At 32.3% G+C, this 13,128-nt stretch overlaps 1 protein-coding gene across 1 annotated transcript in view; it reads left to right on the top strand.

The window, feature by feature from the left end:
• The window catches only part of LOC106644347 (uncharacterized), a 258,083-nt gene that overhangs the window by 1,001 nt on the left and 243,954 nt on the right, over window positions 1-13,128 (top strand). The window lies entirely within an intron of this gene.

Genomic DNA, 13,128 nt, shown 5'->3' with positions numbered 1-13,128 from the left:
CATTTTTACAATTCTAGACTAAGACGTTCGTGGAAGAATTAAGGCTGCAAATGATATATACAGATATATATATATATATAAATATTTATATATTATCTGTATATTATACTAACTGTTTGACTGACTCAAATTTGAAATTTTTTCAGATGCTTAGTCAAATCTCTGATTTTATTGATAAAAAACTTAAACTATGTCTTTTTTTTGTATCAGCTCGATTAGTGAAACACCCATTGTTTGTTTGAGTTTAAATAGAAGTATATTGGCTACTGCAAACATGCATATTGCTATTCACATAGCATCAGATAAAGTAGTTTAGATGTTAAAAAATAAATTTTTCGTTACACTGAGAATGGCGATGTAGCAAAATACATAGTACACAAGTCATTCATACTATTTAAAAAGTACGATAATAGATCTATTTCAAAATTTCATATTTATATCACATTAATAGTAAACTCTTTTTGTAGTAATTTAACGCTTAAACTATGAAAGAATCTCAAAAAAAAAAAAATTTTTTTAAACAAACGAAACATTATTAGAGTTATCACATCTGTTTACGTAAGTACATGTACCTAGTCATATTTTAATTTGCTGTGTCAACAAATAATTTTATAGTTTTTAGCAAAAGTAATGAAAGGTTGTTCGTGAGAAAGTATGTAATGTAAAGATGTAAAAGCTTTTGTTTCCTTAAGGTATATGTTACATCAACTATATTCTTGTTGTAGTTTGTAAGTTAAAAAAATGTATGATCAGCTGTTTTACGTTTACTATCATATTATCAAATAGTGTAAGTATGCCAGTGAAATTAAATAAATAAGGACTGTTTTTTAACTTTTACACAGACCAGAATTGACACAGTTAACTTTAATTGTTTCTGGGTGAGAAAAACTGTTCTGAATTTAATCCTATTTGGGATATGAAGAACAGTGTAAAATTAATGTTTCAATACGCACAAATGACAAAAAATTAATTTTTGGTTTTGGCTCTTAATGCGTGGTAATTACAACTAACAGACTTTTATAATTTGAAAGTAATAGTAATCTGAACTGTTTAAGGCTAATTCAATTTAATTTTGTCAACTTATTCAAATATCAAATTTTAATATATTTTTAATAAAAAAAATGCTCTAATGTATTGAAAAATTTACAAATACATCTTTTGTAATTCTGAGTATATCATGTTTTTCATTTAAAAAATGTTAATTTTTTCATAAGACTAGGAGTCTGGGCCTCCTGCGCTGTTTGTGCATCAACCCTTGAAGCTTATTCTAATATAAATATTTTGCTGTACTTTCAAATACAGCTCCCTACCATATGGGCTGAAAATTTCTATACTTACGTTTGTCGCATGGTGTAATAAATACATAAGGTGGGCTCTTCAGCCACCGAACCGATCAATTACTCAGGAGGCTTGGAACAAGCGACCTTCCATATTGGATTTTTCACGAATGCGCGTAGAGAGCGCGTTGTTCAATTACTGCTACACATAAACAAGAGTACAGGATAAAAAATTTCCTTACTAAGTAATATGTTTAAAATTTGTTAGGTGTACTGTTTTATGTATAAATATAATTCTATATAATCATCTGGTTGTTTGTAAAATGAACAATGAATACAGTTTATTAAATATTTCAATAAACAAATTTTACAATTTTTCTTTTTTATGAGAATTTTAACAATCAGAAGTCGATTTTTTTGTTTGTCTCTGGCAATCTAATTTACGTTATCGTACGTACAAAGCTTTTAATTTAATACTGCTTTTCGAGGTGAGCTGTATTTATTTTCAGCAATAAAGTGTAAGTAGTTAAACAACGCGCTCTTTACGCTCATTGGTGGAAAATCCAATATGGAAGGTCGCTTGTCCCAAGCTTCTTGATTAGTTAATCGGTTTGTGGCTGAAGAGCCCACCTTATGTATTTATAACACCATGGTTTGTCGAAGCGCTGAACAAGAATATGATGGTCATAATGACCGAAAAATTGATCATACGGTCAAAAATTGACTTAAAGTCAAATTTAAATTATTACTTCTTAATTATATGGATTCATTTGTTCAATAGAATAAGAATAATAGAAATATTTACACTCCTTTAAAAGTTTAACTGACAATCAAATGAACAAGCTTAATTATCAAGAAGTATCTATAATTATTTTTAATTTTATCCAAGATACAGAAATTTATGTCTGATTATTTGTTAAAACAGACCAATTTATAGTTTTTGACAGTGGCAACGCCATAAAAATTCGCACAGGTGCTCTGCAAAACTTTCTTGACGTACACCTCCACGTCCACGACTCACTTTTTGACTTAAATAACGCCAAGAGGACTCGATAGTTGCGTGTACGCTCTAGTTTCGGGATCCGCAAAGTTTTTAGCGTGGTTTACTGTAAAATTTTTATAACCTTTTTGTTCTTATTTTAAATAACTTACTATTAACTATTGAAATTTTAATTTAGTAATTTTGCAATATGTTGCTATTTGTAAATTTTTTGATCGAACCTACAGTGTATTGATCATCATTTATAAGGCTACAATGTTTATTCAATTTTTAAAAATTCCAATATACTTTTACTACCATTTTGCACAATTCTAATTTTTTTGCTTTTTTTGCCTTTATTGCTTATTTACAAACGATAGAAACATTAAAAATTTTTTTCTCAAGTTCTTATCCTTAAGTATAAATATAACCCAAAGAACTTTTGCATGCAAATTTTTTTGTATACGCAACTTTTTAAAAAATAATTAATAAAAATTGAAAAAAGTGCTAAAAAAATTTTACTTGGTATTTAAGACAGTCCAGAGATGATTGAAGTTTCCTACCTTATAGATCATGTTGATTTAATTCAACGGCATCACAACATTATTTATTTGTAGATCAAACGAACTTACCTGTAAGTGCAGTTCGATCACAATTATATGAAGGAGCCTCTTTCGAAGAGATCAAAGAATATATACCTTCTTTTCTCCGATGGATACCATGATTTTAATGTGAAGACAAGAAATTTACTCCCCTCTCCTTTGTATATGTAGCGCCTCGCTCACGTCCCCCTCGCTTCATTGGTGTTTTCGTCAATGTTTACAAATGAGGTCTTGACTTGTGTTTTTGCGTATTTGGAGGGAATAGATCTCATCTAACGAGGCTTCTTTATATGAAAGTAATCAGACTTTACTTACGGGTGATTTTGTTTTATCAGCAAATTATATTTTATAGCCTCGTTCAAAGAAATCAAAGAATGTAGCTGTTCAGGAAAACACATATCATGACCTAATTTTTATTAGGTAGAAAGACCAGTTAGATTGTCGGAAGGAGTAGGAGCACTGAGTAACAAACAGAGAAAACTCTTAGTGGTCACCGATTCGTACAGTCGAACAAATAGATAGTGAAAGCGTACAACAGCAAGGCGAAAGCAATGACAGCTTTTCGGAAGACTTCTTATACTGACAACTAGAACTCACAAATCCCACCAGACGCTTTTTGTACCGAAAAAGATGACACGGGTAGATAATAATTATATATTAACATACTATATTTAGAGTACACGTGTAAGGGGTGCTCTATGTGTGTGTGTGCACGAGAACGTAAAGGGACGAACTGATATGGGGAATGCGTGAAGCCTCAGTTCAACGATGAACGCGCATTAGCTGCGGCGGCGCTTAACGGTCGACCAGGAGAGGGGACTCATTTGAGAGAGCTCAGAGCAATGGGCTCGGGAGGCTAGTCTCGGGAGATCGCTTCCCAGAAAAGTACTCAAGGCTCCAAAGGGGAGATCGGCAAGGGATTACAAATTGACATCTCCAAGGGGACGACGCAAGGCAAGGAACGACGGGTCCATACGGCATCGATCCAGCTCCAGTGATTCTTGATTGCTGCCGAACATCTAGCGCCGTCACTACACGCTGCTGCACAGTGAAAAAAAAAAAAAAAAAAAAGTTAGTATTCCCTTCCTATTATGGTACTATCGTCTTCTCACCAACAAATGTTGATGAGGTCAGACAAAGGACATAAATTATCCCTGGTTGCTTAATTGATCCAACCAAGTGGTGGTCCTGAGTCGGTGACCAGTAACGAAGGAGGACTTTTTTTTTTTTTTGTGTTAAGTCTCTCGATGCGTAGTAGTTTTGCTTGGAGGAAGTTTTCCGGTGTTTCCTTAGGTTTTTTTTTTGTTGTGTCGCATTTCTCCCGGTATTAGATTCTTGGTTGGAGAGCTGAATATTTTTTCCTTGTGAACAGGTGAATGACAAGCGTTGATCCCACTTTGTGGAATCATTTAGTTGGCAGGTAAAAATCTCCGGCTGCTCAGTCAACCGAGAGGTGACCTACTGACCGTTTTCTCAGTCATCCCTAGGGGTCTTTTCTTTTTCTTGTCAAAAATACATTTTATTTTTGAGATTTTTGATCGTGTAAACGACGATATCGTGTTGTAGGCCATGGAGTAGTATGACCTGCACGTGTACGAAACATCTGTATTTTTTTTTTTTTATTTCGAATCTTTGAATCTTGGTTTATTAAGAAAAAAATTGAGAATCAAGCCCTAGTGCATTTTAAGTCTGCGTATCATTATGTATAGCCCTCTTGTATTGACGATTATACATTACTATTTTCCATTGTAAACATGAAATGTCACGCACTCTACTATGAATAGCGTTCTATTGTTGATTCCTATTTTGAAGTAGTTTGTAAGCTTACTAGAAAGGAAAACAATTTTGTCCGGCGAACGTTACGAAGTTGGGTTGAGAACGTATGGGAAGCATTCCGTAAAATTAGTTATATGTAAAGTATCATTTTCTTAAAATTCTTTTCACGTTAACTTTTATAAATGCGATTAAATCTGAATAGTGGATCTTTTTTATTTATTTTTGGGCATAAAAGTGTATTTCATGCAGTTATAAGAATATCGAGAATTATACTCCTTATGATTTTTTCTTTTATTATTTCAACAACGCAGTTTTTTTTATATTGTATCCATTTACTTATTTCCATACTAAAATGTTTTTCTTTGAGTTTGACGCTGAATTTGAAAACACGATTTATATTTCTCTCTGATTTTGTCTTATTTTGTTTTTTTTTACAATTTGAATAAACATCAAATTTTAATTAGACTTCACTTCGTCTCTGAGCATTATTTAGAGTCTCTATCCTCAACTCCTCTGTCCGCCGCAATTGTGTCTCACTACCACCCTCGTGTCACTCTTAAAAAAGTGACCGTTGCAATATATATATATATATATATATATATATATATTCCTATATTATATAGTCGTAAGAGTTGGAGCGAGGTTTTACTCCCCCCCACCTCCCCCCCGCTCCCCCCAAATAAGGTAGTTATTCTTTCATTTTCTTGCATTTTTCGAGTAATCCTACTTTTTTGATAGCTCTCCCCCGCTCCCCTCACCTCCCCCGCTCCCCCTCAGCTCCCCCCCAGCTCCCCCCATTTTCCCCATATATAATGTAAATATATTAGTAAAGCCTTGTATATTAACTGTTACAAGTGGTCTAATTTTCACATATAATTTTATTTGACCATAACAACAAATTTTGTTACAATTATCTTACTTACGATGTTTACTTTGATTACATACTCTAAAATGTCTTTTTAGGTGCTCTGCTTTTAGGGGTAAACGCACCATCTACCGTACACCCGTAAATTCACTTTATTATGTTACCATGATTGTAAGACAGTTTGATACTAAATATTGATTCAGTAAATTTTAAATTGTTGTTTAGGATCTCAAGAGAGCACCGAAATTTTTTTGAGGTGTTCAAGCTTGTTAAAATAATTAAATAATAAAAATAAAAAATTAAGTTAACCCTACATAACCTTTTCCACAATTTTGACAAATATTTTTTTGAACGTTTTTTTCATGACTTTTCAAATGTCTCTATAAGTAATGATTTCTTTTTAAACTTTTTTCGCATTTAATACTCTTAAAAATTTTGTCAATGTTTTGGCATTCCTTTGTGTGACGCAAATAGTTTTTCTTGTTTAATATTATAATGCTACACAGATCACAGACAAAAAATTTTTTTTGTGAATTTTTTCGTGCGATGATAGACACTCTTGATTTGAAAATTTTGAGTTATATTTATCACACTAATAAAATTTTGCATCCATGATGGTGCATCTGAAAACATGAAACAAAAAACAGATTGTTTATGATTACATAAATCTGGGTACTAGACGGTACTGAAATTTGCTTTTTTGATGGAAGATAAAATTTGCAAGAGAGTATAAAAATAGTAATGAACTATAGAATAGTTTTTTTGTTACTCTAAAATTTCATTCCAAACAATATTTTTAATTTCAAATTTGTTTGAAAATTTTTTTTTGGTTTCAACATCTAGACAGTGCAACATATAATTGCCCATTAGAAAATAATGGTTTTCTAAAGTACAACCCTTAGGCATCAAAACTTTGACCTTAAGAATTATTGATAGCCATAGGAAGAGTTAAGATAAATGGAAATCGTTTTCTGTACAATATAAATGGTAGTGAAGAAGAATTGTTTGTATTGAGTTTTATACGTAGACTAAAGACTTTGTTTCCTTTTTTTTTACCTGAGATTATTCCAGCTTCGATGTTGTATGTTAATAATTTTGTAATTCATAATCTTGTACCATTGCAAAGTCCTTCAGATATGTTTAAGTTTCGTATTAACATAACAATAGCGTTTATTTTTAAATCTAATTCGTGTGAAAAAAGACTTTCTTTAATACTATTTAAATATTCTGTAGAGAAATTAGTATAAATATTATTGTCTAATTTATCTACTCCTTTGTGATTTGCTTTATCAATACTATAGTACGTTACTAATATTTCTACCATATTATTTTGAATTTTTTTGTTCAAAAAGTGAGTGTATTTATTGTGAGATGTTAATATAGCTTTGCTTATAAAAGAATCATCATTATTAAAAATTTAAGAACACATGTCATTTGTTTTCAATGTCTAAGGAATTATAAAAGTTTTAATTTTGCCTTCTCCTGTATCCAGTAGCAATGAAGACAATTTTTTATCAATTGAATGTATATTATTTTTTAAATAGAAATTATTAATAAAGGCCGAAAATTGGAAAATTTTATGGTTTCTTAAACAATAGTAATTTTGCTTCCGTTTTTTACTACTGGGAGAATTGGACGAAAGTCTCCACCCAAAATTATTATTTTATTTCCAAAAGGTTTATTTCTACTAGATAAATCTTTTTAAGTCCTATCAATAATTTCTAACGCTTTTTTCGGTATTCTAGAAGCTTCATCCCAAATAATTACTTCTACATTACGTAATTTTTGTTTATCTGGCTTAAACTGAAGAATGCACTTTCTATAGTGCTCAAGTCTAAAGGAAGTCTGAAAGTTCTGTAAGAGGTCATTCCCTTTGGAAGCAAAATAGAAGCAATACCTGTCCAAGCCATTGTAAGAATTTTTTTTCAATTAATATGAAATAATAAATTAATCTTTTGCATAGAAAAATTTTTCCAGATCCACCAGGACCATCGATGAAAAAAATTTTTTTTTTAAATTTTATTATTTCTTGAAAAATTCGACATTCATCATGATTGAGTTGTAAAAACATTTCATGGAATTTATGTTTACAAAACATTCTTTCATCATTGTCAGTATCAATATTTTTTTTCATCGTTTCTGTTGGTTCTGGTAAACTGAAATCTTTACACGACATATTTACAGAATTAAAAATTTCGTTTGATTGTAAAAGAGCTTCATTTTGATCATCTTTACAATTTTGAATGAAAAATTTTTTGTATTTGTTCCAAATAATATTACCAAAAAAATTTTCAGACATAATAAACCATGCGAAAAATTTTCGTAGTTGAAAAGGCAGCATAACGTTACATGCTTCTTCAAAAATAATTTATATTGTTTTGAAAATTGTGTTCTACTAATCCTATAGTAATAGCTGATATTAGTGAGGGAAAATAAAAAGTGATGGTTAAAAATTCATGTCATTAATTGTGATCAAGATACATTTATTACATATATAAATTTTAAGTAACAATTAATATAATTTGGGTATTTTTCCATACTTCGCAAATCTAATTTGCAATTACGGGGGTTGGTGCGCAGAGCGCGCAGGGGGCATATATAGTTATAAGAGCTTAGAAATATCTATTGACACATACAGGATAGACAGCTTATTTAAAAAGGGAGTCACTAGAAGAAATAATAAGGCGCACCAACGAAAATTCAAAGGCCCATCTCTCTGTCTATATAAACTTTACCACTTTTATTTGAAATTAGCAGCTTGTTCTTTATATTTCTTTAAAAACAGACCAGTAATCATACCCCAGCGTAGAAAATTTATTCCCGAGTATTTTCGAAAAATGCCATAGTCTTCCGAATTATGTAAAATATACTTCAAAATATTATTTTTATACTAACAATTAATTTTATCATTTTTTAAGGCCTTAAAAAATATTAATACAAACCTTATTTTGAAAAAATTACACTTATAACACAATAAAAGGGGGGGTTGGCGCGTGGAGCGTGCAGGGGGACGGAGCCCTACTAGTATATATATATATATATATATACACACACCTCTACATTATAAAGTTATTTCACCGCCGCGTCGTGTCCAAGGATCGGCCATTTGTAGCAATGAAGGAGAAAGGAGATCACCACCTACGCAATCTTTCTAGACCCGCACACGTTACCAAATTTGCCACCCACGCAATCTCCCTACATGTGGATGTTTTGTTATTGTTTAGAGATGAGGTTTGAAATTGTGTCCTGCAAATTGGAAGGGAATGGATCTTTTCGAACGAAGCTTCATCATATAATCGTGGTCGAACTTTACTTATAGATTATTTCATTTTATCTACAATTTGTAATTCGTAGCCTGGTTCAAAGAGATTAAAAAAATGTAGCTGTTCAGAGATAACAATTTTAAGACCCGGTTTTTCTTGAAAAGAAAACAAAACTCTTTGTTGAGTTCAACTTGTTAGATGTATATAATTGATTAGTATAAATTATTCTGGATAACTATTGTGTGAATTCAATGTTTTTATATGTATTTCGTTATTTGTTTATTTTTTTCTTTTTACAGTAGAACACACGTAGCAAAGCTTTGGTCACGTCTAACAAGTCTGCCGTCTGCCGTAAAAACTAGTGAAAGTAATAGCGTTTTCTTCTGTAATCATTTTGTATGATATGCTTAAGGCTAGAAGAGGGACTGTTTTATGACTGAGATCTTGAAGACTAAGACTTTCGAAGGGATGTAACATCCTGACGTTTAGTACTTTATTTACATCCCACGTATAATCATATTAGGGTTCCGAAGGATTAAATCGAAACGCCCCTTTACGCAGTCTATATACCATCTTATCTCCGCCCAACGATATGTCTTCTGATACTAATAACACTGTGCACCTTGTGGAGTTGAGTATGCCGTAGGAGGCTCCGGTTTTGAATAGTGATGTTAGGAACTGCAGTATATTGGTTCTTGAAGTGTGAAAGAAATTTGTCCGGTTGGTTACGCATTAAGGGGGCTCCTTCACGAAAGTCCCCAAACAGAGAAATATTATTTCTTGTAAATAAAAGTCTACTGAATTTAATGGTGGTCTAAATTATATTTCGAATGGGTCAAAATTTTGAGAAATCTGAGCTCAAAGTTGTAACTATCAGCACGTGTTCCTATGGGGCAGCATGAAAAACAATTTGTTTTCGTTTATAATAAACCTAAATTAAATGTCCCAGCAGACTGAATAAATACGTTTTGTAGATGAAGTCTTCCTCTGTAATATGCTGTATTAAAAATTGTGGATAAAGGATCATTTTAGCGAGATATTTGTGATGGAAATAAATAAATAGTGTCCAGGAGGTCACGTGGGTAGCAGACGTACTTGTTCACCTAATCGCGCGAGTTTTCAAAAAGTTGAGATTCATATAGCTTGAAGTTTGTATGTACCTAGCATTATTTTTATCGAATAAGAAGTATGGAATTAAATAAATATAAACTTTTTGTATATTTTAACGCTTCTAAATATTTTTATATATCATTTTAACAATCCTGGAAAATATATATTTGCAATGACTACCTGGTATAACCTCTTGAGTGCCTTTTTTTCTCACATTTTGTAACATACTTTTTTTTCATGAACTTGCCTTTCCTCCATCCCCTTGTGACTCTATGTGCGTGGTATTCTTTTTTTTTTTAGGTGGATTAGTAGGACCGTCATCCATTGTTTATCAATTAAATGATGTTAATGACATACAGATACTAAACACTATACAGGTAGAGTAATAGCAGAAAGGCATGCAAACACGACATATATATACCATATACCATATACCTATATATTACATCACTATACTACACCAACACAGGTGGTGTACCACTGTACCCTCGTATGCACTAGACTGGTCAAAACAATAATTAATTTTTCGTACAAAGTTAAACTACACACATAAATATCATTTTTCCCACTTCATACGTTATTAAAAATATCATAATGATTTTCAGACACATTTGTTTATTGAAAAACAAAACTTTATTTTTTGTTTGTCTTTGACCTCAGCAGTAGTCGTAGGAGCCCCCTGAAGCCTCGCGTTGCTTGAGCTCTGACTCGTACTGTCTGATAGTTGCAAGAGCAAGTGAACTCAAGACTATGTCAACTACGTCCATAGGCACTACGTTTAGGTTGAAAGACGTCCACATGAGTTCGGCCATCAAAGTGAGATTCTAAGTGCTTGAAAGTAGAATTGTAGATTTGTCCAATTAATCGTGAACGCGTCGATTTGATATGAAACTGGAGAAGGGCCCCATGATATGAATTTCCTACATTCCGCATTTGCTATGGATGCAAGTAGGTCGGTGTTGAAGGAGCCGAACTTTTTTTCTACAATGTCGAAAGTGGCGTTATTTAGGATCCACTATATCGTCATTGCACACGCGAGACAGCGTTTTTGCGTGAGAGAAAGTATGAGGCCAGTAGAAAATTCTTAATGTGCTATACTTAATGTGCCGTTTACTCTGTTTGTCGTCCCAGAATCCGTGTACTTCGTTCGCCTTTCTGTAGAGCGCCCCAATTTCAAAATTTTTATGGTTTTGGGGTTTTTAGTGTTTCGAAACTACCACATTAGTTCTTTAGTTCTGGAATAATTAATTCCGACTGTGTGACCCGAGTGCAGAGGTTTCCCAAATTTATTCTTAAGGCCTTAAGTTTCTCTCTCAAAAAGTCTCATGTTTATTAAGCCATATTCTACGCTTTGGCTAGTAAAAATTAATCTGCGTATTAAAACTAAGGAAGATGAGGTGAGCCCGAAAGGTAGGCAATTAAATTCATACATCACCCCGCAAACTTTAAATTTTAAAATTTTTTGCACGACTGATGTATGGGAACTGAGAAGTATGCATCTTGTAGGTCAATCGTCCCCGTATGGTCCCCCCATCGATTTCATGCTTTCTAGCTTAAAATGATTTTTCTCCACGTGTTTATTAAGTTAGACGATAGTTATGCTTTTTCCTATAGAAGTATGTAGAGAGGAACTGGTTATTGGTTGGATTAGCGTCATTGCACCCTTTTTTTTAGTTTTTCTATTTCCGGACGAATTAATTCGGTCTGTTTTGTGTCTTCACATCTAAGTGTGGGGCTTTTGAGTTGATAGAGGGTGGAGGTAAATTTTATTTTATATACCTATAGGCATTTTTCGTTGAATTGACTTTGTGTGATACTTATCCACTCGTTTTTAAAGTTATATATTCTGCCAGCTATAGAACTTACGTTTAATGAGGTACGTATCGTTTGATGTTCTTCGTTTCCTTCTGGTTGTTGATGCCCTTGCGTTGTCTGGGTTTGCTGTAATTGCGTGGTTACTGTCTGTTTCCGTGAGAGAGAGGTTGTGCTCCTGGTAGTCTTGCCTGCAAGGGAGAGGAAGAAGTTTAAATACTTTATGTAAAGACCCGAAGGTTTTCTCCCTTTTTCTTGGGTTGTTGGGTTATTGGTAATATGTATTGGTGGTATACATAATCAAGAACAAAAAAAAAACTTTCTAAAAAAGTTTTAAGCTCTTTCTTTTTTCAGAAAGTTTTTTTGTTGTTTTTGATTCTCTCACTAACTCAAATTCTGTTGCTCTAATCGTTAAAGGCAGTCCGCAGAAAATTGAAGTTTTCCATCTCATCAATAGGGTCAATCTAATTTTTTAGCTTTATAATATTATTCATTAAATACCTAGCTATTTTCTAAGAAATAGAGGAGTTGACGCACATTCTTAACATTTTTGAGAATAATTCAAGCCTAGATTCAGCGAGATTTATTGAAAATTGGATGATAAAGACGTAAAATCAGATGGCAAGCGAACTATGCATGATCCGATTTTTCGCCTTTCTTTCTTAAACTACAATAGATTGTACTAAAATTAATTTTGAGTTTTTCTATGATAATGAAAAGAATGCACGTGAGCCCGTTTGTTCGCGTGAAATTAAGCAGAAAAAATTAATTACAGTAAGTAAAAGTAATTAGTTGAAGATCGGCAGGATAGGAAGCTGAGAAGTATAATGTAAACTAATGGGAGAAGTCAATAGGAAGTGATATCATTTTTATTATAACCGTTCTTTGATGCAATGTATTATAAAAAAAGTTATCTCACACTCTTGACGCTCTAAAGAATGTATAAAGCCTGATTTTAGTTGATTTGGAAATGAAAGACGGAAAATCGGATCATGTGTCGTTCTTTTGACATATCATTTTACGTCTTTCTTCTTCAATTTTCAATGAATCTTGCTAAGTAAGCTACAATATAAAAACATCAAAAATGCTTTCTTTGGCTTTGATTATTGGTGTTTATAGGTTAATTTGAAAGCTGTACGGTTTTCAATTTGTTTTTTCAACATGGTGGTCTTAAAATATGAAAAATGGCAATATTTTTGGGCGATTTTGCGATACTTTTGGCTTGTTTTGCAGAAAAAAAAATTTTAGGTCTTTAAAGATGCATTCTGATGCTATAAATATTTGTGATAATACGTGGTTTAAAATGCTGTATGGTGTTTGATTTATTTTTTAATACGGTTGCTTGAAAATATGGAAATCATAGCAATATTTTGTGTGATTTTGCGATATTTTTTTTTGTAGCCCACAAGAATTTTATTTTTAAATGATTTATTTTCAGACCTTG

This window comes from Copidosoma floridanum, unplaced genomic scaffold (genome assembly GCF_036245765.1).
Source record: "Copidosoma floridanum isolate Cflo_tuat_1 unplaced genomic scaffold, Cflo_Japanese_pri ptg000008l, whole genome shotgun sequence".
NCBI classification, from domain to species: domain Eukaryota; kingdom Metazoa; phylum Arthropoda; class Insecta; order Hymenoptera; family Encyrtidae; genus Copidosoma; species Copidosoma floridanum.
This window is presented reverse-complemented; position numbering and strand designations above follow the sequence as displayed.